The sequence below is a fragment of the Chiloscyllium plagiosum genome, unplaced genomic scaffold, assembly GCF_037043375.1.
Source record: "Chiloscyllium plagiosum isolate Xiang-an unplaced genomic scaffold, Cpla_swu_hap1 HiC_scaffold_6, whole genome shotgun sequence".
Classification (NCBI taxonomy): Eukaryota; Metazoa; Chordata; class Chondrichthyes; order Orectolobiformes; family Hemiscylliidae; genus Chiloscyllium; species Chiloscyllium plagiosum.
The window spans coordinates 23,889,198-23,915,634 of record NW_028270144.1 but is presented as its reverse complement, the minus strand read 5'-3'; the positions used below and the strand labels follow the sequence as shown (position 1 = coordinate 23,915,634).

The 26,437-nt window shown below is 41.1% G+C and overlaps 1 long non-coding RNA gene across 1 annotated transcript in view; it reads left to right on the top strand.

Moving 5' to 3' along the window:
• The first annotated feature begins 390 nt into the window (after nt 1-390).
• Nucleotides 391-26,437, top strand: part of LOC148149723 (uncharacterized) — a 60,055-nt gene continuing 34,008 nt past the window's right edge. The window contains exons 1-2 of the long non-coding RNA XR_015757336.1: nt 391-423; nt 848-1,046. This is a non-coding gene — a long non-coding RNA (uncharacterized LOC148149723). The remainder of the gene's footprint in view (nt 424-847; nt 1,047-26,437) is intronic.

Genomic DNA, 26,437 nt, shown 5'->3' with positions numbered 1-26,437 from the left:
GTTGAAATACCAATATAGCCTTTTGAATAAAGCCTTGATGATATTTTTGAAACTCTTTCCCGACATGTATATGTTGCTTTGAGAAGCTATTTAATACATCAATATTTAATGAAATGCTTGTGTGCTGAACTTATGGACTCTATAGCAAAATATATGCATCCTGTAATTAAAATAAACTGGATGGTCAGTGTCTGTCCAATATTACTCTATGAAACTCAACTTCACATTTCCCCTCGAGCCTAAGTGTAAACAAGATGTCCAATCTCATTGAATAACCCTGGTTTAAATCCCCAGTGTATGCAAATAATAAGTGCCATAGCTCTCCACTTAACAGACCAGCTGAGCACAGATGAAACTCCTTCAAAACATTGGCAGGCAACTTGAATGACAGGCAGCCCTGGGACTTAAACCCACAGCCATCTGGTAGGGAGATGGAAGCCGTATTACTGTACTCCAATATTGCTTTTGCTGAATAGTCTTTTTGTAACAAATTAAATGCAATAAGAACTTGAGTAACTGCAATGCTTTTGATTTCAGAATGAGTGAAAAATATCTGTCTTTGAAGGCGGTATTGTCTTGTGATATTTGCATAAAGCTCTTAAGATTATGAGCTCACTTAGAATTTCTATGTGAATCAATTAATGTGTCATAGTCTGTATTCCTTCACAACAGATTAAGTTGAACGTCTATTGTTCACATGCAATGTTTGGGTGGAAAGGGGTGGAGGAAGAAATCCTTTAATCCTGAGTTTAAATTGAGGATTGTTTCACTCTTATGTTCTTACATTGCAATTTAAAATAACAGATTTGCATTTATATTATCATTTTCTCTCTCATTCTATTTATAGATGCATATCTATCTACAGTTCTCCACTCAGTCTTTCTTTCTCAAATCAGAGAAAGGTATTTACCACTATAAATGCCGGAGGAAATATCCAGTGCTTCACAGGAGGCTCCCAAGCACTGAGGATGTCACCTAGACAGGAGACGAAATGTCTGCAACACAAATTCCCAGCTCGGCGAACAGAACCACAACAACAGAGAAAGGTAGGTTTGCAAGCTCTTTTAGTTAGAACTGTAACACCCTATCTGATCAATGTAAATGATCTAGCAACATAGTGATCACTGAATTATGACTATATCTCCAAACAATCAAACCAAATACTTCATAAATGTGACATCAATTATATGTTCATTGACAAGGAAAGTTAGCTAGAAGTCTCAATACGCTGGTAATTATCCTTAAATGATTATGACAACTGCTGTCCTGCTCAACAGAGTTGTGGAATCTTGTTGAATAAGTTGCAAAAGCACTCTGATTTGGGAGATTTTACTTTAAAAGAAAAATGCATTAACAGTTGAGGATGTGATGCATTAAAATGGAAGCTAAACATTAAAATGGAAGTAATAGCTAATTAAAAACTTGCTGCTACTGTTAATAAGGGGTGTTTTCTCTTTTCAGAAATGTGCTACTAATTATTTAGTGTCTGGTAGTTTAACAAAGAAGTGTAACAGAAGATTACTTCCTTCAAATAGAAGGTGAAGTAATAATTTAAAATATTTTGAAAGGGATTACTCATTGAATCACTGCACTCTCAGCATTGTTTGTAACAGCTAGTAATTTAACAAAGCCAGAAATGAAATTAAAAGTACACATAGTTTGATCAAAGTGATAGAGATGCTTGATCTAATAATAAACGCTATTCTTCATATTAGTGAATATGGTGAAGACTCGTACAAAATTCTTCCCTTGTAAAGTTGCCTCATGGCAGTATTCCAGTCTCCTTTAATTCAGCTGTTGAGAGGCCACAGCTTGCGAAGGTGACACACATTTTGTGTTGGTGCTGCTGGGACCTGGCAGATGTTTATAAAGCCACAAGCTCTTTCCTGCACTTCCTCACGTGTGAATTTGCAGGCTGCATGTTTTTTTTTCAGCAGTTTTCATGATTGTGCATTAGGAAGGAAAAACAGTTTTTGCTCTCAGAACATTTTGTATTTTGAAGACATACTTTTGTATCTGGCATGACTAAGCCTTCATTACCTCTCAAACAAGGCAATACATTTTCATTGTTTCTATCAGTGCAGGACGTCAAAGGTGAGGAGCTGTACAGAACAATTCAATGGATCCTAAACATAGGTGTCTATGTACAATATAAATATTTAATGAGTAGTGTTCCTTTCAGATCAGCAGCAATTTTCTAATCCTATTTTGCACAGATTTTCAGCTTCTGTAATAATTGGAACTCTCATCTCCTACAGGACAAAGCTGTTCAAAAGTTGTTTCCTTGGAAGTGCTTAAAGCACTTTTTTGCTGAAGGATACTATTTTGTCAATAAATTTTGAGCCTGTTGATTCTGATTCCAAGTTTACTGGAGACCTTCTAGCACTTTCTCACATGCCTTAACAAAATTTAAGATAAAAATTTTATCCAAGGAGAAAGTGAGGACTGCAGGTGCTGGAGAGCAGAGTCAAGAGTATGGTGCTGAAAAAGCACAGCAGGTCAGGTAGCATCCAAGGAACAGGAGAATCAATTTTTTGGGCATAAGCCCTTCATCAGGAACCTCATCCTGATGAAATTCCTGATGACGGGCTAATGCCCGAAACATCGATTCTCCTGCTCTTCAGATGCTGCCTGTCTGTTAGCCAAATTTGCCCTTAATACTTGCCTTCAACATTTCTGTGGGAGAAAGTGAGTACTGCAGATGCTGGAGATTAGAGTGGAAGAGTGGATATCTGGAAAAGCACGGCTGGTCAGGCAGCATCCAAGGAGCAGGAGAATCGATGTTTTGGGCATAAGCCCTTCATCAGGAACCTCATCCTGAGGAAATTCCTGATGAAGGGTCGATGCCCGAAACTCCGATTCTCCTGCTCCTCGGATGCTGCCTGATCGGCTGTGCTTTTGCAGCACCACACTCTTCGATTCCAACATCTCTGTACCTCTCATGTTATACTATCTCTCACTACAGAATGCTGAAGTAGCTTTTCAACTACTTATTTCTCTTACCCTTCAGGTATGCCATTGCATAAGAAAAAAAACATTTATAAAATAATTTTCTTCTGCACCAGGCATCTCAAAGTGCTGTATGTCAATGAAGTACTTTTTGAAGTGTAGATACTGTTGTCATGTGGGAAATGTGACAGCCAATTTGCACAGAGCAAATTTCCATTACCAGCCATGTAATGTCCAGGCAGTCTGACCTGGACTTTTACTACCTGTGTAGATAGTTCAAATAAGGAAATTGAAGGTGAAACAAGATCGACTCATAAGACTCCTTCAAAATATTGAGTCTCCTCAGGTGGTCAATCTCTCAGAAAAACAAACAAACTTCTTTTCAGACCCTATATCACAGACAATGAACCCTTAAATGGATTCTTGAAAGTCAATCAATTGTTTATTAGAATTATCTCAGAAGAGCATTTTAACTTATGTTGAAACTCAGCCAAGAATTCAAGCAACATGATGATAGTCCTTAAAGAATGTCAATCAGGAACCCTTACTGAAATTGCAAAACCAGATGCTACTGCTTCTTATCAAACTTACAACAGTTGAGCTGTTGATGAAAGGAATGCTTCAGCAAAAAAAAAATGTTTTCTGAAACACTCAATGACAGTGGTAACCTTTTTGTACCATTCAAAGCCATTTTAAAAAAAATCAGGTCATGACAGCTATGCAAACATTATCTACCTTGCAAGAGAACCTATGTCTGCTCAGTCAATTCATGAGTCCCACATTGATTTCAACTAGCTCTGCTGAGTTTGGGTTTTGTGGGTTATTTGATGTGGCTAGAAGAATGCAGGGGAGTTGGCAGCAAACACAAGGGTGTGGCTCTCAGCAGATTTGACCCTTTTCCATGTTCAATCTCTCAATCAAGTCACAAACTGGCTGTAATGATTTCAGCTCCTGAAATGTTGTCTGACATTTAAGACATGTTTGAGGCTGTTTGACATGGAAGAGTCATTATTAAAAATGGGAATTAGAAAACTTGGTGATAAATCATTCTATCATCTCTCAATGATCTTTTTGTGATATACAACATCGCTGCCTGATGAAATGAGTAAGGAAGTAAAATCTTCCTTCCTGGTAGTAGGAGACCTGACATTCTTTGACCTTCCCTGTTTGTTACAAGTCCTAAAATAATCTGTGCATCAGACAATCCCACTTAATGCATAATATATGAGGATAATGAATAAGATGAAGAATGCAGAAAATCTTTAACCAATCATTACTATCTTCCGTCTTTTTTTTAAAGAAAAGTACAATTTTATTTAGACTACATAGGAATTAAAACAAAACACTGGGACAACTCAATTGTGTGATATGAAACAAGATTAATAATACAATGGAACAATAATTCTAAGGAAAGGAAATATGTCCCAAGGGCTGTAGCAAGTATAATATAAAAACAGATCAGGCAATTATGACTCTCTTAAATTGACAAATGTCGAACTTCTCTGCTTAGTAATATGTACCTTGTCATTGATGAGTTATGAGGTCTCCCTCTTCCAAGAAATCTAACCAACATATATCCAGTTCCCATCAGTGAACTCATCTGTGGAATAATTGTTTCTTTTGAAATCAATTGCTGCAGAGTTTTTTTTGTTCTGGTATGTAACAGCATACTACATCATTATAAACATTTTAGTGGCCATGTGGGATGTGGTTTAAGTTCTATCCCCTGATCTCCATCAGGATAAAATAAATCATTGGTTCAATTTGAAATGAAGTTGAATTATGACCCTGTTGTTGAATTATTACTCTAGTCTTTAAACATCTGCTCTTGAACATGGATGCAATAGGAAATTCGGAGCTCACTGCTGCCATCGTTTGAATTTGGGATTTCAGTCCAGATTTGTGGAAGTTTCATTTTACTAATACCAATTACTGCCTTCATTAAGCCTTGTCTGAATCCAGTCTTTAATTCACTCATATTTCAAACTTAACGACAATACATAATGTGTATAGTCAGTTGAAATTTCCCATTTCCAGTATTATTGTTAGCTCCCATTCTTCACTTCTGTCTAAACTCAGCATCAGAATAATATAGATTACCAGTTACGTTTGTGAGTAGTTCGAACAAAGATTTTCCGATCCACTTACTGTTGCATTAGGTTTGTCAAAACACCACTTAGAGCTCTTTAATGTTCCACTGTTGAATAGGGCTGATCTAAGAGTTTGAATTTTCTTCATGCGTGCTGGCATTGAATGTGGAAGTACTGAACTTGTGGAAGTGAGGCGGCTGCACAAGGACTTGGCCATGCCAAGAGGGTGAGCAAAGAAGTGACAGAAGAATATTATGTGAAAAAGTGTACACTTTTGGTTGTCAGAATATAAACACAGACTATTTCTTATTAATGGGTAAAGGCTTTGAAAATCTGAAGCATAAAGGGACAGGGAAGTCCTAGTTTAGGATACTCTTTAAGTTTTATATGGAGGTTCATTTGGCAGTTGGAAAGGCAAATGCAATGTCAGCATTCATTTTGAAAGGGTTAGAATGCAAGAATAAGGATATGTTGCTGAGTCTGTACAGGGCTCTGGTCCGACCATAGTTGGAATATTATTAACAGTTCTGGGCAATGGAGGAGGTTCCAGAGGAGGTTTATATGAATGAGCCTGGGAATGAATAGCTTATCATATGAGGAGAGGTTGAGGACACTGGGTCTGCACTTTATGGAGTTTAGAAGGGTAAGGGGGTATCTCATTGAAACTTGCAGAATACTGAGGAACCTGGATAGAGTGGACGTGGAGAAACTGTTTCAACTAGCAGGAGAGACTAGGACCTGAGGGCACAGCCTCAGAGTGAATACACAATCCTTTTCAACAGAGATGAGGAGGTCAAGTCATGGAGTGTCTTTAACACAGAAATAGATAGGTTCTTCATTAGTGAGGGAGTGCAGGGTTATGGGTGAACGTACAAGAATGGAGTTGGGAAACATAGAGTCATAAAATCATACAGCATGAAACAGATACTTTGGTCCAATTACTCCATGTTAACCATGTCCCAGACTAAACTAGCTACACCTGCCTGTGCTTGACCCATATCCCTCCAAACCTTTCCTGTTCATGAACCTATCCAACTGTCTTTTAAATGTTGTAACTGTACCTGCACCCACCACTTTTTCTGGCACCTCATATTAGCCATAGTCAATTGCAGAGCAGATTTGATGGCTAAATAGCCTAATTCTGCTCTTGTATCTTCTCATTTTATAGTCTTAAAGGTATTAGAGATTAACCAGAGAACTTTAGTCCAGTGAGTCTACGGTTGGGAAACTATTGGAAAATATTCTGAGGGCAGAAATGATCTCTATTTAGGAAATCAAAAAATAATCAAAGATATTCAGCACAGCTTTATCAGGGTGAGATCATATCTAACAGATTTAATTTTGTCTCCTGAGGAGGTGACTGGTTGTCTGGATGAGTGTATTGCAGTGTATAGAGTCTACATAGCTTTCAGTCAGGCTTTTTACAAAGTCTCGCATTTGGCAAGTGGTCAAGAACATAGGAGCCCATGGGATCCAAGGCAATTTGACAAATGGGAACCAAAGTTCGCCTCGTGGCAGGGGACAGAGTGTGATGGTCAAAGATTGTTGTTATGACAGTGTCAGTAGAATACTGCAGGATTCATTGCTGGGTTCCTTGCTCTTTGTAGTCTTCATTAACAATCTCAGCATGAATGTAGGAGGAGGAGAGAGACAGAGAAAGAAACCCACACTACTCCCTGACACAGCAGTGAACCTGCACAATTACTGCCTTTGCTGTTCGAATTCATGTATCGCTGGACATCAGAGTGCATCTGGGAAAATTAACAAACAGTGAAATTCACAACTAATCTTGGAGGCACCTGTTTAGGCGAGGTCACAGCCCAGAAACAGATAAGTGAATATTTTAAGTGTGGCCTTACAGTAAATCTGCAGTAGTGAATAGAGTGGGTTCTTTCTTGATTATATGTTTTATTGAGATATGTCCCTTGATTAAACTTAAAACTATAAGCCTTAAGGATTAATTTAATCTGGAGCACTGTTTTGTAGAGGAATAAGACTTCTATTTTCTGGGTCTGCAGATTGAAAGAAGCAAAAATGGCCTTCAGTAGAGTGATATGCTCTTCTTGTCAGATGTGGGAGTTCAGTGAGAGGTTAGGTGTTACTGAGAATTATAAATGCAATAAATGCCATTAGCTGTGAATCCTTTCAGATCGACTGGATTGGTTGGAGAGACAGTTTGAGGCAATGAGGAATTTACAAGAGCAAGGGGATGTGATGATGGCAGTTATAGGAAGGGGGAAAAGTCACAGGTACAGTCACATAGATGGGTTAACTCCAAGAAAGGTAAGAGAGGTAGGCAGGTAGTGCAGGAATCTTTTGTGGCTATCCCCATTTCAAACAGGTATGCTGTTTTGGAAAATGTAGGGAGCAGTGGATTCTCAGAGGAATATAGCACGAACAGCTATGTTTCTGGTATTGAGACTAGCTCTATTGCGACGAGGGGTACGTCGGTTTCCAAGAGATCAATTGTGTTAGGGGACTCTAGACTGAGGCACAGACAGAAGTTTCTGTGGTCAGCAGCGAAAAATCAGAATGGTGTGTTGCTTTCCTGGTGCCAGGATGAAGGATGTCTCAGAGAGAGTGCAGAATGTTTTCAAAGGGGAGAGGGGCCAGCAAGAGCTCATTGTCCACATTGGAACCAATGATATAGGAAGGGAAAAGATGAGATTCTGTAGGGAGATTACAGAAAGTTAGACAGGAATTTAAAAAGAAGGTTCTTGAGAGTAGTAATATCTGGATTACTCCCGGTGAGGGCAGGAATAGGAGGTTAGAGCAGATTAATGCATGGCTGAGGAACTGGTGTATGGGAGAAGGATTCACATTTTTGGATCATTCGAATCTCTTTTGGGGTAGAAATGATCTGTACAAAAAGGATGGATTGCTCCTAAATTGGAAGGGGACTAATATACTGGCAGGGAGATTTGCTAAAGCTGCTTGGGAGGATTTAAACTAGTAAGGTGGGTGGAGGGGGGAAGGGGGGGTTACCCAGGGAGATAGTGAGGAAAGAGATCAATCTGAGACTGGTACAGTTGAGAACAGAAGCAAGTGAAACAGACAGGGCAGGCAGAGACAAAACAGAGAACAAGGTAGGACTGATAAATTTAACTGCATTTATTTCAATGCAAGGGGCCTAACATGGAAGGCAGATGAACTCAGGGCATGGTTAGGAACTTGGGACTAGGATATCATAGCAATTACAGAAACATGGGTCAGGGATGGACAGGACTGGCAGCTTAATGTTCCATGATACAAATGATATAGGAAGGACAGAATGGGAGGCAAGCAAGGAGGGGGAATGTCGTTTTTGTTAAAGGATAGCATTATAGCTGTACTGAGGGAGGATATTCCTGGAATACATCCAGGGAAGTTATTTAGGCAGAACTGAGAAATATGAAAGGGGTGATCACTTTATTGGGATTGTATTATAGACCCCCTAATAGTCAGAGAGAAATTGAGAAACAAATTTGTAAGGAGATCTCAGTTATCTGAAAGAATAATAGGGTGGTTAAGGTAGAGGAATTTAACTTTCCAAACATAGACTGGGACTGCCATAGTGTTAAGGGTTCAGATGGAGAGGAATTTGTTAAGTGTATACAAGAAAAATTTCAGATTCAGTATGTGGGTGTACCTGCCATAGAAGGTGCAAATCCTGACCTACTCTTGGGAACTAAGGCAGGGCAGGTGATTGAGGTATCAGTGGGTGAGCAATTTGAGGCCAGCAACCCTGAGTTTTAAAATAGTTTGGAAAAGGATAGACCAATCTAAAAGTTGCAGTTCTAAATTGGAGACAGGCCGATTTTGTTGGTATTAGGCAAGAACTTTCAAAAGCTGATTGGGGACAGTTGTTCACAGGTAAAGGGATGGCTGGAAAATGGAAAGCATTCAGAAAAGAGATGACAAGAGTCCAGAGACAGTATATTCCTATTGGGATGAAAGGAAAGATTGGTAGGAGTATGAAATGCTGGATGAGTAAAGAAATTGAGGATTTGGTAAAGAAAAAGAAGGAAGCATATGTCAGGTATAGACAAGATAGATCGAGTGAATCCTTAGAAGAGCATAACGGCAGTAGGAGTAGACTTAAGAGGGAAATCAGAAGGGCAAAAAGGGGACATGAGATAGCTTTGGCAAATAGAGTTAAGGTTTTTAAAAATACATTAAGGACAAAAAGGTAACGAGGGAGAGAATAGGGCCCATCAAAGATCAGCATGGTGGCCTTTGTGTGGAGCTGCAGGAGACGGGGGAGATACTAAACGAGTATTTTGCATCAGTATTTACTGTGGAAAAGGACATGAAAAATCTAAAATGGAGGGAAATAGGTGGTGACATCTTGAAAAATGTCCATATTGGAGAGGAGGAAGTGTTGGATGTTTTGAAACACAAAAAAAAGGATAAATCCCCAGGACCTGATCAGATGTACCCTCGAACTCTGTGGGAAGCGAGGGAAGCAATTGCTAGGCCTCTTGCTGAGATATTTGTATCATCGATAGTCACAGCTGAGGTGCCAGAAGACTGAAGGTTGGCTAACAGAATGCTACTGTTTAAGAAAATTGGTAAGGACAAGCCAAGGAACTGGAGGTGTAGTGGACAGCGAAGAGAGTTACCTCAGATTACAACAGGATCTGGACCAGATGGGCCAATGGGCTGAGAGGTGGCAGATGGAGTTTAATTCAGATAAATGCGAGGTGCTGCATTTTGGGAAAGCAAATCTTAGCAGGACTTATACACTTAATGGTAAGGTCCTCGGGATTGTTGCTGAACAAAGAGACTTTGGAGGTTCATAGCTTCTTGAAAGTGGAGTCACAGGTAGATAGGATAGTGAAGAAGGCGTTTGGTATGCTTTCCTTTATTGGTCAGAGTATTGAGTAAAGGAGTTGAGAGGTCATGTTGCGGCTGTACAGGACATTGGTTCAGCCACTGTTGGAATATTGCACGCAATTCTGGTCTCCTTCCTATCAGAAGGATGTTGTGAAACTTGAAAGGGTTCAGAAAAGATTTACAAGGATGTTGCCAGGATTGGAGGATTTGAGCTACAGGGCGAGGCTGAAGAGGCTGGGGCTGTTTTCCCTGGAGGGTCGGAGGCTGAGGGGTGACCTTATGGAGGTTTACAAAATTATGAGGGGCATGGATAGGATAAATAGACAAAGTCATTTCCCTGGGATTGGGGAGTCCAGAACTAGAGGGCATAGGTTTAGGGTGAGAGGGGAAAGATATAAAAGAGACCTAAGGGGCAACTTTTTCACACAGAGGGTGGTACGTGTATGGAATGAGCTGCCAGAGGATGTGGTGGAGGCTGGTGCAATTGCAACATTTAAGAGGCATTTGGATGGGTATATGAATAGGAAGGGTTTGGAGGGATATGGGCCAGGTGCTGGCAGGTGGGACTAGATTGGGTTGGGATATCTGGTTGGCATCTCTATGACTCTAACTATAGACCAGTGAGCCTGATGTCAGTGGTGGGCAAGTTGTTGGAGGCAATGCTGAGGGACAAGGTGTACATGAATTTGGAAAGGCAAGGACTGATTAGGGATAGTTAACATGGTTTTGTGCATGGAAAATCATGTCTCACAAACTAGATTGAGTTTTTTGAGGAAGTAACAAAGAGGATTAATGAGGGCAGAGCGGTAGATGTGATCCATATGGACTTCAGTAAGGCATTTGACAAAGTTCCACATGGGAGACTGATTAGCAAGGTTAGAGCTCATGGAATACAGGTAGAACTAGCCATTTGGATACAGAACTTGCTCAAAGGTAGAAGAGAGAGGGTGGTAGTGGAGGGTTGTTTTTCAGACTGGAGGCCTGTGACCAGTGGAGTGTCACAAGGATCAGTGCTGGGTCCTCTACTTTTTGTCATTTACATAAACGATTTGGATGCGAGCATAAGAGGTACAGTTAGTAAGTTTGCAGATGACACCAAAATTGGAGATGTAGTGGACCGCAAAGAGGGTTACCTCAGATTAAAACAGGATCTTTATCAGATGGGCCAATTGGCTGAGAAGTGGCAGGTGGAGTTTAATTCAGAGAAATGCAAGGTGCTGCATTTTGGAAAGAAAATCTTAGCAGGCCTTATACACTTAATGGTAAGGTCCTAGGGAATATTGCTGAACAAAGAGACCTTGGAGTGCAGGTTCATAGCTCCTTGAAAGTGGAGTCGCAGGTAGATAGGGTAGTGAAGAAGGCGTTTGGTATGCTTTCCTTTATTGGTCAGAGTATTGAGTACAGGAATTGGGAGGTCATGTTGTGACTGTACAGGACATTGGTTAGGCAACTGTTAGAATATTGCATGCACTTCTGGTCTTCTTCCTATTGGAAGGATGTTGTGAAACTTGAAAGGGTTCAGAAAAGATTGACAAGGATGTTGTCAGGGTTGGAGGATGTGAGGTATCAGGAGAGGTTGAATAAGCCAGAGCTGTTTTTCCTGGAGCTGAGGGGTGACCTTAAAGAGGTTTATAAAATCATGAGGGGCATGGATAGGATAAATAGACAAAGTCTTTTCCCTGGATTGGAGAGTCCAGAAATAGAGGGCATAGGTTTATGGTAAGAGGGAAAAGATATAAAAGACATCTAAAGGGCAACTTTTTCACACAGGAGGTGGTATATGTATGGAATGAGTTGCCAGAGGAAGTGGTGGAGACTGGAAAAATTGCAACATTTGAAAGACATCTGGATATATGAATAGGAAGGGTTTGGAGGGGTATGGGCTGGGTGACTTGATTGGGTTGGGATATCTGGTCGGCATGGACAAGTTGGATTGAAGGGTCTGATTCCGTGCTGTACTTCTCTATGACTCTACGACTCTAAGTTTGATGATGACATGAAAATCGGTGTTATAGTAAACAGCAAGGAGGAAAGTCTTAGTCTATGAACTGATAATGATGGGCTAATCGATTGTCAGAAGAACCCATCTGGTCCACTTATCTTCTTTAGGGAAGAAAACTGCCATCTTAACTGGTCTGGCCTGGTTATGAGTCCAGACCCACAACAATGTGATTAGCTGTTAACTGCCGTCTGGGCAATTAGGGATGCTTAATAAATGTTGGCTTGGGCGGCGATGACCACATCCCCTGATTGAGTAAAATAAAAGTCAAATGGACAGGAGAGTGTCAAATGAATTTTAATCCTGATAAGCATGAGGTGATGCATTTTGGGAGAACTAACAAGGTAAGGGAATACACAATGAATAGTAGGATCTTAAGCAATCCAAAGGGATCTAGATGTGTCTTGATCTCACAGGACAGGTCATTAGGATGGTACAGAAAGCATTTTGGGTTGCGTCATAGAGTCATACAGCACGGAAACAGATCTTTCAGGCCAACTCGTCCATGCTGACCCGTTTCCTAAACTGAACTACTCCCATTTGCCTGCAATTGGCCCATATCCTTCTAAACCTTCAGGGGAGGCAATGGCCATTGTGGTATTTTCACAGACTCTTAACCCAGAGACCCAGGTAATGTTCCAGAGACCCAGGTTCAAATCCTGTCCCAGCAGATCATGGAATTTGAATTCAATAAATGTCTGGAATTAAGAGGCTATGATAACAAGAAATCCATTGGAAAAACCCATCTGGTCCACGAATATCTTTGAGGCAAGAAAATTGCCATCCTTACCTGGTCTAGCCTACATGTGACTCCATACCACAGCAATATGGTTGACTCTTAACTGCTCTCTGCTCAATTAGGGATGTGCAATAAATGCTGGCCTAGCCAGCGATACCCTCATCACATGAATGAATAAAAATCCTTTCTTATTCATGTATCTATTAAAATGTCTTTTAAATGTTATAACTGTACCTATATATAGGACTTCCTCTGGCAGCTTTTTCTTTTTATGAACCACCCACTGTGTGAAAAAGTTACACCTTAGGTCCCTTTTAAATCTTTGTCCTCTCACCTAAAAAATATGTCCTCTAGTTTTGAATTACCCTAACCTAGGGAAAATGCTTTGCTATTCACTTTATCTATGCTCCTCATGATTTTATAAATTTTTATCAAGTCACCCCTCAGCTCTTACGCTCTAGTGAAATAAAGTCCCAGCCTATCCAGCCGCTCCTTATAACCCAAACCTTCCAGTCCTGGCAACATCCTGGTAAATCTTTTCTGAACCCTCTCCAATTTAATAATATCTTTCCTATGGCAGGGTGACCAGAACTATACAAAAATGGCTTCAGCAACATACTGTACAACCTCAACATGAAGTCCCAACTCCTGTATTCAGTGGTTTGGGCAATGAAGGCAAACGTAATAAACATCTTCTTAACCACCCTGTCTACCTGTGATGCAACTTTCAAAGAATTAGGTACCTGAACCTCTCAGTCTCTTTGTTCAACAACACTACTCAGGGCCCTAAAATTAATTGTATAAATCTGTCCTTATTTGTTTTACCAAAATGCAATATCTTCCATTTATCCAAATTAAACACCTCAGTCCATTGGCCCAATTGAACAAGATCCCTTTGAAATCTTGGATAAATGTCTTCATTGTCAACTATACCACCAATTTTGGTGTCATCAGAAAATGTCCTAACCATGTTTCTTAAATTATCATCAAAATCGTTTCTATAAATGACAAATAAAACAATGGATCCAGCGCTGATCCATGTGAAACAGGACTGGGGTCAAAGACCTCCAATCCAAAAAGCAACCCTCTACTACCACCCTCCGTCTCCTACCATCAAGCCAATTTTGTATCCAATTGGCAAGCTCTCCCTGAATCCCATGTGATCAAACCTTACTAATTAGTCAACCATATGGAACATTGTCAAAGCCTTTAAAAAGGCCAGGTAGACAACGTGTACCATTCTGCCCTCATCAATCTTTGTGGCTACTTGTTCAAAAACTCAATCAAGTTTGTGAGGCACAATTTTCCACGCACAAAGCCATGCTGACTATTCTTAATCAATCTTTGCCTCTCCAAATGCACATAAATCATACCTCAGAATCTCCTCCAACAACTTACCCACTACTGATGTCAGTACCCTGGTTTCTCCTTACAGCCTCGCTTAACTAAGGCACAATATTAGACACCTTTCAGTTCTTCAGCACCTCATTTGTGGTTATAGATAATCCAAATGTCACTGCTAAGGGCTCTGCAATTTCTTTCCTAACTTCCCACAACATCCTGGGATGCACTTGAGCAGGTCATGAAGATTTATCCACCTTTATGTTTTTAAAGACCTCCAGCACTTCCCCTCTGTAATATAGATTGTTTTCAAGGCATCACTATTTATTTCCCCAAGTTCCCTAGTCTTTATTTCTTTCTCCACAGCAAAAGCTCTCGCATCTCCTGTGATTTGACACATAGATGGCCTCGTTGATATTTAAGGGCTCTATTCTTTTCCCAAAAAACTTCTTTGTTCTTAATGAACTTGTAGAATCTCTTTGGATCATCCTTCAGCTTATCTGCTAAGGCCATCTGCTATGGCTAAGGCCATTCCCTTTTTGTCCTCCTAAATTTCCTATTAACAATGCCTCTACACCCCTTATACTCTTCAAGAGATTCACTTGATCCCTGTTGTCTAGAGCAAACATATGCCTCTTTTTTATTCTTGACTACAGCCTCAATATCTTAATTCATCCATTGTTCCCACTCTTACTGGCCATACCCTTCACTCTAAAAGGAATGTTAATGCCTCTGAACTCTTTTTATTTCACTTTTGAAAGCCTCTCCCAAACAGACTATCCCAATCAACTTTTGAAGTTTCATGTCTCATACTGTCAAAGTTTGCCAACTCCAATTAAGAATGTAAATTTTTATGCAAGGCCTAACCTTTTCCATAACTATCATAAAACTAATAGAATTATGATCTCTGCTCCCAAAGTGCTCCCCCTGTCACTCCAGTCACTTATCCTGACTTATTTCCCAAGAGAAGGTCAAGTTTTGATCGTTCTCTCATAGGTACATCTACATACTGATGACAAAAATTTTCTTAAGCACATTTAACAAATTCCTCATCATTCAAGCTTTTAACACTTTGCTGTTCCAGTCTATGTTTGGAAAGTTTAAATTTCTACTATTACAATCCTATTATTTTTACATATATCTAGATCTCTCAATATATTTGTCCCCCTAAGTTTCCTGCTGACTATTGGGATGCTTACCTTTGTTAGGAGAAAGCGAGGACCGCAGATGCTGGAGATTAGAGTCAAAATGTGTGCCGCTGGAAAAGCACAGCAGGTTAGGCAGCATCCAAGGAGCAGGAGAGTCACTGTTTCGTGCATAAGCCCTTCATCAGGAATGTCATTGAATATAGGAATTGAGAGGTCACATTGCCGCTCTACAGATCATTGGTGAGGCCACTGTTGGAATACTGTGTGCAATACAAGATTTACAAGGATGTTGCCAGGGTTGGAGGATTTGAGCTACAGGGAGAGGCTGAATAGGCTGGGGCTGTTTTCACTGGAGCATTGGAGGCTGAAGGGTGACCTTATAGAGGTTTATAAAGTTATAAGGGTAAATAGACAAAGTGTTTTCCCTGGGGTGGGGGAGTCCAAAACAAAAGGGCATAGGTTTAGGGTGAGAGGGGAAAGATTTAAAATGGATCTAAGACGCAACCTTATCATGCAGATGGTGCTGCATACATGAAATGAGCTGCCAGTGGAACAAATGGAGGCTGGTACAATTATAATATTTAAAAGGCATGTGGATGGGTATACAAATAGCAAGGGTTTAGAGCGATATGGGCCAAATGCTGGCAAATAGGACTAGATTAATTTAGTATATTGGGTCGGCGTGGAAGAGTTGGACCAAAGGATTTGTTTCTGTGCTGTACATTGCTATGACTCTAAGACTCTAAAGGAAGCAGGGAGATTATGATAGAGCTGTATAATAGGTTAGTTAGGCCTCAACTGTGTGCAGTTCTGGTCACCACACTGTAAGAAGGACGTGGTTGCATTAGAGAAGACGCAGGGGTGATTCATCATGATGTTGCCTGTCTTAAGCATTTCATTATAGGACTTAAGCATTTTAGGCTGAGGTTGTTTTCCTTGGAGCAGAGAAGGTTGAGAAGGGGGCAGATTGAGGAATACAAAATTATGAGGGGCACAGGGATAGTGGATAGGAAGATCCTTTCCCCCCCCCCGTGGTACAGGAGTCAATAAGTAGGGGAAATTGATGTATGGTAAAGGGCAGGAGGTTCAGAGGGTCTTTAAGAAAGATGTTTTTCACTCACAGGGTAATGGATATCTGGAACTCACTGCCTGAAAGGGTGGTAGAGGTAGGAAATATCACAACATTGAAAAAAAAAAATTAGATGATCTCCTGGAGTGCCACAGGATATGGGCCAAGTGCTGCAATATAGCTTGAGAGTAGACTGGCAACAACATGATGGATTGAGGGGCTTGTTACATGCTGTAAAATTTGATGACTCTAAATCAGTTTACCATTTACTTTCTGCTCTCGAACCTTATTCTATGTTACAAGGCCTGTACCGCCAACTTAAAATATGATGCCCAGGACTACAAAATCATTGCAAACTATTTGAGCCAGTCAATAAATGGGGGTTGCCAGAAATCTCCAGTTCATATTCCGTGTGACAGAATTGGTGTAGTCATTGTGTACTGTATTATAACATAGAACATAGAACATTACAGCGCAGTACAGGCCCTTCGGCCCTCAATGTTGCGCTGCCTTATCACACCAATCTGAAGCCCATCCCACCTACACTATTCCATGTACGTCCATATGCCTGTACAATGTCGACTTAAATGCACTTAAACTTGGCAAATCTACTACCGTTGCAGGCAAATCATTCCATACCCTTACTACTCTCTGAGTAAAGAAACTACCTCTGACATCTGTCTTATACCTATCTCCCCTCACTTTAAAGTTGTGTCCCCTCGTGTTTGTCGTCCCCATACTTGGAAAAAGGCTGTCCCTTTCCACCTTATCTAACCCTCTGATTATCTTGTATGTCTCTATTAAGTCACCTCTCAACCTTCTTCTCTCTAATGAGAACAGCCTCAAGGCCCTCAGCTTTTCCTCGTAAGACATTCCTTCCATACCAGGCAACATCCTAGTAAATCTCCTCTGCACCCTTTCCAAAGCTTCCACATCCTTCTTATAATGCGGTGACTAGAACTGTACACAATACTCCAAGTGTGGCCGTACCAGAGTTTTGTACAGCTGCAGCATAACCTCCCGGTTTTGGAACTCAATCCCTCTATTAATAAAGGCCAAAACACTGTATGCCTTGTTAACAACCCTGTCAATCTGTGTGGCAACTTTCAGGGATCTGTGTACATGGACACCGAGATCTCTCTGCTCATCTGCACTCCCAAGAATCTTACCATTAGCCCAGTACTTTGCACTCCGATTACTCCGTCCAAAGTTATCACCTCATACTTGTCCACATTAAACTCTATTTACCACCTCTCAGCCCAGCTCTGCATCCTATGTATGTCTCTCTGCAACCTACTACATCCTTCGTGACTATTCACAACTCCACCGACCTTAGTGTTGTCTGCTAATTTACTAACCCACCCTTCTAAGTCCTCATCCAGGTTATTTATAAAAATGCCGAATAGCAGTGGACCCAACACTGACCCTCGCAGTACGCCGCTAGTAACTGGACACCAAGATGAACATGTTCCATCAACTACAACCCTCTGTTTTCTTTCAGCAAGCCAATTACTGATCCAAACTGCAATGTCTCCCACAATCCCATTCCTCCGCATTTTGGATAATAGCCTACTGTGGGGAACCTTATCGAACACCTTGCTGAAATCCATATACACCACATCAACCGGTTTACTCTCATCTACCCGTTTGGTCACTTTGTCAAAAAACTCAATAAGATTCGTTAGGCACGACCTACCCTTCACAAAACCGTGCTGAGTGTCCCTGATCAGATTATTCTTTTCTAGATGGTCATAAATCCTATCTCTTTTAAACCTTTCCAAACTTTACCAACAACTGAAGTGAGACTCATTGGTCTGTAATTACCAGGGTTGTCTCTACTACCCTTTTTGAACAAGGGAACCACATTTGCTACCCTCCAGTCCTCATGCACTATTCCTGTAGACAATGATGATTTGAAGATCAATGCCAAAGGCTCGGCAATCTCTTCCCTTGCTTCCCAGAGGATCCTCGGATAGATCCCATCCGGCCCAGGGGACTTGTCTATTTTCACACTTTGCAGTATTTCTAATACCTCTTCCTTGTGAACCTCAATTCCGTCTAAATATATTTCCCTCCCCACCCCTTTCCGCCTAAATATATTTCCCTCCCCACCCCTTTCCGCCTAAAAGCCACCTCCAAACAGACCCCACCACCAGGGATATATTTCCCTCCCCACCCCTTTCCACCTAAAAAATCCACAAAGACCGTTCCCTCCATGACTACCTGGTCAGGTCCATGCCCCCCTACAACCCACCCTCCCATCCTGGCACTTTCCCCTGCCACCGCAGGAACTGTAAAACCTGCGCCCACACCTCCTCCCTCACCTCTATCCAAGGCCTTAAAGGAGCCTTCCATATCCATCAAAGTTTTACTTGCACATCAACTAATATCATTTATTGTATCCGTTGCTCCCGATGCGGTCTCCTCTACATTGGGGAGACTGGGCGCCTCCTAGCAGAGTGCTTTAGGGAACATCTCTGGGACCCGCACCAATCAACCACACCGCCCCGTGGCCCAACATTTCAACTCCCCCTCCCACTCTGCCGAGGACATGGAGGTCCTGGGCCTCCTTCACAGCCGCTCCCTCACCACCAGACACCTGGAGGAAGAATGCCTCATCTTCCGCCTCGGAACACTTCAACCCCAGAGCATCAATGTGGACTTCAACAGTTTCCTCATTTCCCCTTCCCCCACCTCACCCAAGTTCTAAACTTCCAGCTCAGCACTGTCCCCATGACTTGTCCGGACTTGTCCTACCTGCCGATCTCCTTTTCCACCAATCCACTCCACCTTCTCCTCCCTGACCTATCACCTTCATCCCCTCCCCCACTCACCTATTGTACTCTATGCTACTTCTCCCCACCCCCACCCTCCTTTAGCTTATCTCTTCATGCTCCAGGCTCACTGCCTTTATTCCTGATGAAGGGCTTTTGCCCGAAACGTTGATTTTGAAGCTCCTTGGATGCTGCCTGAACTGCTGTGCTCTTCCAGCACCACTAATCCAGAATCTGGTTTCCAGCATCTGCAGTCATTGTTTTTACCTCAATCTCTTCTAGTCTAGATGCAAGTATCTCCATATCTTCCTCACCAACATTTTCATTTTCTATAGTGAACACTGTCGAAAAATATTCATTTAGTGCTTCCCCTATCTCCTCTGACTGCACACACAACTTCCCACTATTATCCTTGATTGGCCCTAATTTAATTCTCGTCATTCTTTTATTCCTGACATACCTATGGAAAGCCTTAGGGTTAACCCTGATCCTATTGGCCAACAACTTCTCATGTCTCCTCCTGGCTCTTCTGAGCTCTCTTTTTAGGTCTTTCCTGACTTCCTTATAACCCTCAAGCGCCCTAACTGAGTTTTCACATTTTGTCCTAACATAAACCTTCTTCTTCTTGACCAGGGATTCCACTTCCTTAGTAAACCACGGCTCATGTGTTCTACATCTTCCTCCCTGCCTGCCTTATCTAGGACACACAGGAACTTTTCCTTGAATAAGCTCCACATTTTTAATGTGCTCATTCTCTGCAGTTTCCTTCCCCATTCTACGCTTCCTAAATCTTTCCTAATTGCATCGTAATTTCCCTTCCCCCAGCTGTAACTCTTGCTCGGTGGAGTACACCTATCTCTTTCCATCACTAAAGTAAACCTGACAAAATTGTGATCGCTGTCTCCAAAGTGTTCACCTACTACCAAATCTAAGACCTGGCCAGGCTCATTACCCAGTACTAAATCTAAAGTGGCTTCGCCCCTTGTAGGCCTGTCCACATACTGTGTCAGGAAGCCCTCCTGCGCACACTGGACAAAAACGGACTCATCTATAGTATTCATACTGTAGTGATCCCAGTCAATATTTGGATAGTTGAAGTCCCCCATGACAACTACCCTGCCTCTCTCACTCCTATCGAGAATCATCTTTGCTATCCTTTCCTCTACATCTCTGGGACTATTCAGAGGCCTATAGAAAACTCCCAGCATGGTGACTTCTCCTTTCCTGTTTCTAACCTCAGCCCATACTACCTCAGTTAATGAGTCCCCAACCATCCTTTCTACAGCTAATATTGTCCCTGATCATCAATGCCACACCTCCCCCTCTTTTACTATCTTCTCTGTTCTTACTGAAACATCTGAATCCCGGAACCTGCAACAACCATTCCTGTCCCTGCTCTATCCATGTCTTCGTAATGGCCACAACATCGAAGTCCCAGGTACCAACCCACGCTGCCAGTTCACCCACTTTATTTCAGATGCTCCTTGCGTTGAAGTAAACACACTTCAAACCAGGTTCTCGCTTGCCAGTGTCAGATACTTGATTTTGGAACTCCCTACTCTCATCCTCTTCTGTACCTGTCCTACAATTTTGGTTCCCATCCCCCTGCTATATTAGTTTAAATCCACCTTAATAGCTTTAGCGAATTTTCCACCCAGGATATTGGTACCCCTCTGGTTTAGATGAAGACCATCCTGCTTGTAGAGGTCCCACCTACACTAGAAAGAGCTCCAATTATCCAAAAACCCGAAACCCTCCCTCCTGCACCATCCCTGTAGCCACGTGTTCAACTCCTTTCTCTCCCTATTCCTCACCTCACTAGCACGTGGCACAGGCAGCAAACCAGAGAAAATAACTCTGTTTGTTCTAGCTCTAAGCTTCCATCCTAGCTCCTTGAATTTCTGCCTCAAGTCCCCATCTCTCTTCCAACCTATGTCGTTGGTGCCAATGTGGACCACGAATTGGGGCTGTTCTCCCTCCCCGCGAAGAATCCCAAAAACACGATCAGAGACATCACGGACCCTGGCACCCGGGTGGCAACACACCAACCGTGAGTCTCTCTTGTCCCCACAGAACCTCCTATCTTTCCCCCTAACTATCGAGTCCCCAAAGACTACTGATTTGCTCCTCTTCCCCCTTCCCTTCTGAGCAGCAAGTGCCCCACTGCTTTCCCCTGGTAAGTCATCCCCCCCAACAGTATCCAAAACGGTATACTTATTGTTGAGGGGAATGGCCACAGGGGATCCCTGCACTGCCTGCCGGTTCCCTTTCTGTCCCCTAACTGTCACCTATCTTTCTTTTTCTTTTACCTGGGGAGTGACTACCTCTCTGTAAGTCCTGTCAATAACCCCCACTGCCTCCCGAATGATCCCGTATTGCAAATTCTCTGTGTTAATGTGACCCAAGGAATTCCAGGCCATTGTTTTTGGACTGCTTGTGTATGAAAAATGAGAAAAATGTTAAAAATGCAGCATAACTCTCCATGCCATTAACAACTACCTTTTGCTGTTTAAGCTAAACATTTCTCACCAGAGGGGCTTGTGTTTCCCTGGGTTGCTTCCATTGCATTCAACATCACACATTTGTTCACATGCAATGAAAAAAATAGGTTTGAACAAAATATTGATGAATGTGAAGGATAGGTTTTATGTACTCCAACTTGGATAAAGTTTGCCAATGTTTATATTTGCAAATTGAAGAACAATCACATACATTTTTGAAAGAATCAATTTAGGTCTCATTCATGACTTCAAGTAAGTCATAAGTTTGAAAATAGTCAGGAAAGAAGAAGTTTTATTCTATGTCTGACATGTGAATAGTTGCTGACATTTGCTAAATCAACTGGGAAAACATTGTTGAAACACTGTCCACATCTGGAACAGAGAAAAAAAGAGGGAAAAGTCTATGTCTGGTGTCCGTTTCAAATGCTTGCTACATTCAATTGGCCTTCTAAAGACAGATTTGGCCAAATTCTACTTATCTGAAACTAAGGGGTGTCTTTATTGACTCAGTGCCTCAATGCAAAGTTTGCATTAAGAAAACCCTTTGAATGCGGGCTCCTACTTCAGAGCGATTTGCAGCGCTGAAACTTGACAGCTCACATTCTGTTCTTTGTTCATTAAAATTCACACCTTCGAATAAAGTTCAATAATGAAGGGAGTTTCATCTGTCGTTGCAACAGCTGTTCAAAATTCCTTATTAAACCCCTCATAAGTGAATTAATCATGTGTGTGCCATATGTTTCAGTTTACCCTGCTGTCTTCCTGCAGATAATCAGACCTCATTATCTGATGCCGGGTTTTGAGATTGCCTTTTAATATTTGATAGGCCAACTATTGGAATACTTTGTTTTTATCAAGCAGAATATTAGATTAGCTTGCCTGTGGGAGTCTACTGTAACCGATTAATGTCAGGGAAATTGTTGTTTTATGTGATTTGAACTCTTATTCTCAAAAATTTATAGGTACTCTATTTAACAAGAACCCTCTCTGCAGTTACTATGGACTTTTAAATTGAAAATGAATTTAATTTTTCACAAACTCAAATATTACATTTTCTTTTATCAGCTGCTTCAATTGTGAAATTAATGCTGTCTTGCTATGATACGTGAGTTCTGGGTAAGTTAAAATTTTACGCATACTTCAGTGATTGTTGCTGATGCATCTGTTTGCAGCTCCACCATTTAGCAAGAGCTAAAAGACATATTTCAGCCAAATTATGTTTTGCACAGAGAAAAGATCCTAAGTCCTTGCAATGATGATCCATAAAGTCAATATAGATATTGATTTACACAACTTGCCAAATCACTCTATAATTTATAGTGGATTTATTTAGCTCTAAACACCTTATTTGCCAATGGCTTTACAGGTCAAGAAAGGGTTTTCTTGAAAGACTTGAAAAGTGGCACTGGTCACTGATTGGTGAGCAGAGCTATCAATGGTGACAGAATTTAAGAGAGAGAACCTTGACAAACTTGCAAGGCTGAGACAGCACAAAACAGGAGAATTTTCTTTTATAATAATTTATTAAATAACTTTGGGGTGTCATATTGCTTTGATATACATATATATATATTTCCACAAATATATAAAATATAAATATATTTGAGTTTGGCTTATGTTAGCTTGTGTCTTTTCAGTAGCACATTTTTACCTCTTGCCTGAGTCCTACATTTTCAATGCTCAAATAGTAAAAGAGTAAAGGAAGAAAAAAAATTTTCAGTAGCAATTAATGCCAATTTGCGAAGGACCCAAAGGAGTAGAAACATAAAAATATGCAGCAATTTGTTATATGGTTCCTGAAGGGCTGCTGGAAGCAGATACAAAAGCAATTACAAAAGTATGTCAGACTTTGTACAATGCATTCACAAGACATGGGCATCATTGTCAAAATCAACAGTTTTGCCCATTGCTAATAGACCTTGAGAAGATGGCGCATGGCCCCTATCTAGACAGCTAAGTGGCTTAGCTGGGCTATTTCAGAGTGAACCTAACAGCCATTCACAATACTGTGCTTTAGGAGTAACATATACGCCAGGCTGTGTGAAGTCAGCAGGTTGCCTTCCTTAAAGCATATTGAATGAGGCATTAAATAGTTTTTGAAAATGATTCAATAATTTTGTCAATCATGAGATGACCTTTTCATTTCCAGATTTTATCAAATTACATGAACTGAAATTTCCCAGCTGCTATGATAGGATTTAAATATGCATCTGTGCTTTAGATCAACCCTTTGACTAATGACTGTATTGGGTAAACTGAAAAGAAAAAGTGTTGCAGTGCTATGGGGATAAAATAGGGAACAGAACTAATTGGATAGCTCTTCTAAAAAGCCAGCATGAGCATAGATGGGCAAACATTCTTCTTTCATGCTGTATATTTTTTTCATTAATGTGTTTTTCTTAACAAACTGATCAGAGAAGTAATTCCACACCTCTGGAGCATGTGTGACTTGAATCCAGGCCCCTCAGTCCATGGGTAATGACACTAACATTGCACCATATGAAGACCCCCTTTTAAGCTGTAAACTTTTATGATTCATTCACTTCAACTAATAAGCTCTGATTGTGTGTAGTCAGCTTGGCCCTGAAAGAAGTGAGAGTTGGGTAAATGAGGAGATCCATTTGTTCCATTTCTAAGCCATGGGGCATATCCAGCAAAAAGAGGCAGTGTAAGTGGCCACTAGCTAGTTATGTTAATTAGGATACATGTTGACTTACAGGTTCTTACCCAGCCACTTAGCATCAGCAACATAGTTGAACACAAATTTTATTTACTGATTGAGGTTGCTGACTTCTTAATGCATTGTTTTCATTGATAAGTTTATTGCTGATAGTAATGACCCAGTTTAAACTTCACTTTAAATCTGATGATTTGGGCTAAAGCTGCAAGCCCATTTGGTCTTATTCACAACATTGCCAATGAGATTAGATTTTAAATTAATCTGCAGAGGTAAAATAAAGAAAAACCTGTATTTATATAATGTTTTCACAGTGACAAGATGTCTCAACTTGTTTAAAAACCATTGAAATGTTTTTTGTATTTCGTGACTGGTATAATATAGGAAGTGTAAGTAGCCAACTTGTACACATCAAACTCCCACAAACAGCAAGGAGATAGAGAGATTAGATTAGTTACAGTGTGGAAACAGGCCCTTCGGCTCAACAAGTCCACACCGACCGTCTGAAGAGTAACCCACCCACACCCATTCCCCTAACATTTACCCAGCACTATGGGCAATTTAGCATGCACATTTTTTGGACTGTGAGAGGAAACTGGAGCACCCAGAGGAAACCACACAGACACGTGGAGAATGTGTAAACTCCACACAGACAGTTGCCTGAGGTGAGAATTGAACCTGGGTCTCTGGCACTGTGAGGCAGCAGTGCTAACCACTGGGCCACCATGGCAGATTACCAGATCATCTGTCCTAAGTTTGTGATATTTAGTGATGAATAAGTATTGGTCAACACACTGGAAATAACTGAACTATACTCACTCCACTCTTAATATTGCCGCAGGATCTTTTGCATCCACCAAATAGCATTTTGGTTTAATGTCTCATCTGAAAGACATCACCTCCAACAGTGAAATGTTCCATCATCTTAGGTTTCTGTGTGCAAACCCCAGAGGCATGTAAATCAGAGGTAAGAGTGTTATCAATTGCGTCACAGATGTTTAAAATAGAAACCCATTTGAATTATTGAGCCCTTACCTGAAAGAAAATGCAACCAATATTCATCCTCCAGTACAATTTTACTGGAATCTATGCATGGGTTATGCAAGTAGCTTGCTGCTTCTGGGCCTTCACGATTAGCAATGTGACTGCTCCATTTAATTTCAATTCTCTCATTCCGATAAACATTAAGGCCATCTCTATTTGAAGAGTTTGACAGATTAAAAGCATATGTTGTGGCAAAGACACGTACATTACTTGAAGCTTCAATTAGAGTGAAATGATAGCTTCCGGAAGACCAGCAATGTTCTTTTCAGCCAGGCCAAATGACCCTACCAAAATTATTCCCAAAAGCCGTGAAATGTGAATGCAGTAGAGATGCATAATTTAACTAGTTACCTAGAGCACATCACTAGGGAACCAAATTGAAGGTCCCACCCTTTAGATGACCCTCAGCCAGAGGGTCTTCCTTAGTGTATTAAAATAATCTCTGTCTGACAGATAACTTGATGATACAAGTAAAAGTAATTGTACAACATGACCAAAATGAGACACTTCATGCAGCTATAAGAGAAGCACTATCAGAGGAAGAGGAGGAAATGAAGAAAGTAGAGCTGCAGCTGAGCAGCATAAAGCATTAACTCACAGTAGCATAGAAAATATGAGCGGGAGTCAGCCATTCCACCTTTCCTGCCTGCTTTGCCATTCAATATGATCGTGACTGATCATCCAAATCAGTACAATCTTCCTGCTTTACTCTCATATTCATTGATCCCTTTGGCCCCAATCATTGTATCTAACACCTTCTTGAAACATTCAGTGTTTTGATCTCAATTGCTTTCTGTAGCAAAGAATTCCACATGTTCACTCCTCTGTGGGTGAAGAAATTTCTCCTCATATTAGTTGTAAATGGCCTGTCCAGTATGTTTAAACTGTGACCCTTGGTTCTGGACTCCACAGCCATTGGGAACATTCTTCCTGCATTTACTCTTTCTGGTAATGTTGACATTTTGTCTATGAAATCTCCTCTCTTCCAAAATCCAGTGACTACGGCCCCAACCCATCCAATCTCTCTTCATACCTCAGACTTGCTATCTCAGGAATTACTCTGGTAAATCACTGTCCTCCTTCTACAGCCAAAATTTACTTCCTCAGAGAAGGACATCAAAACTGCACACGGTACTCTAGGATTGTTCTCACCCTGACCTTGTACAATTACAGCAAGCCATCCCCGCTCCTGTTTTCAAGACCTCAAGCTGTGAAGACTAACATACCATTAGCCTTTTTCACCACCTACTACACCTGTGTAATTTATTTTTCAGCAACAGGAACACAAAAA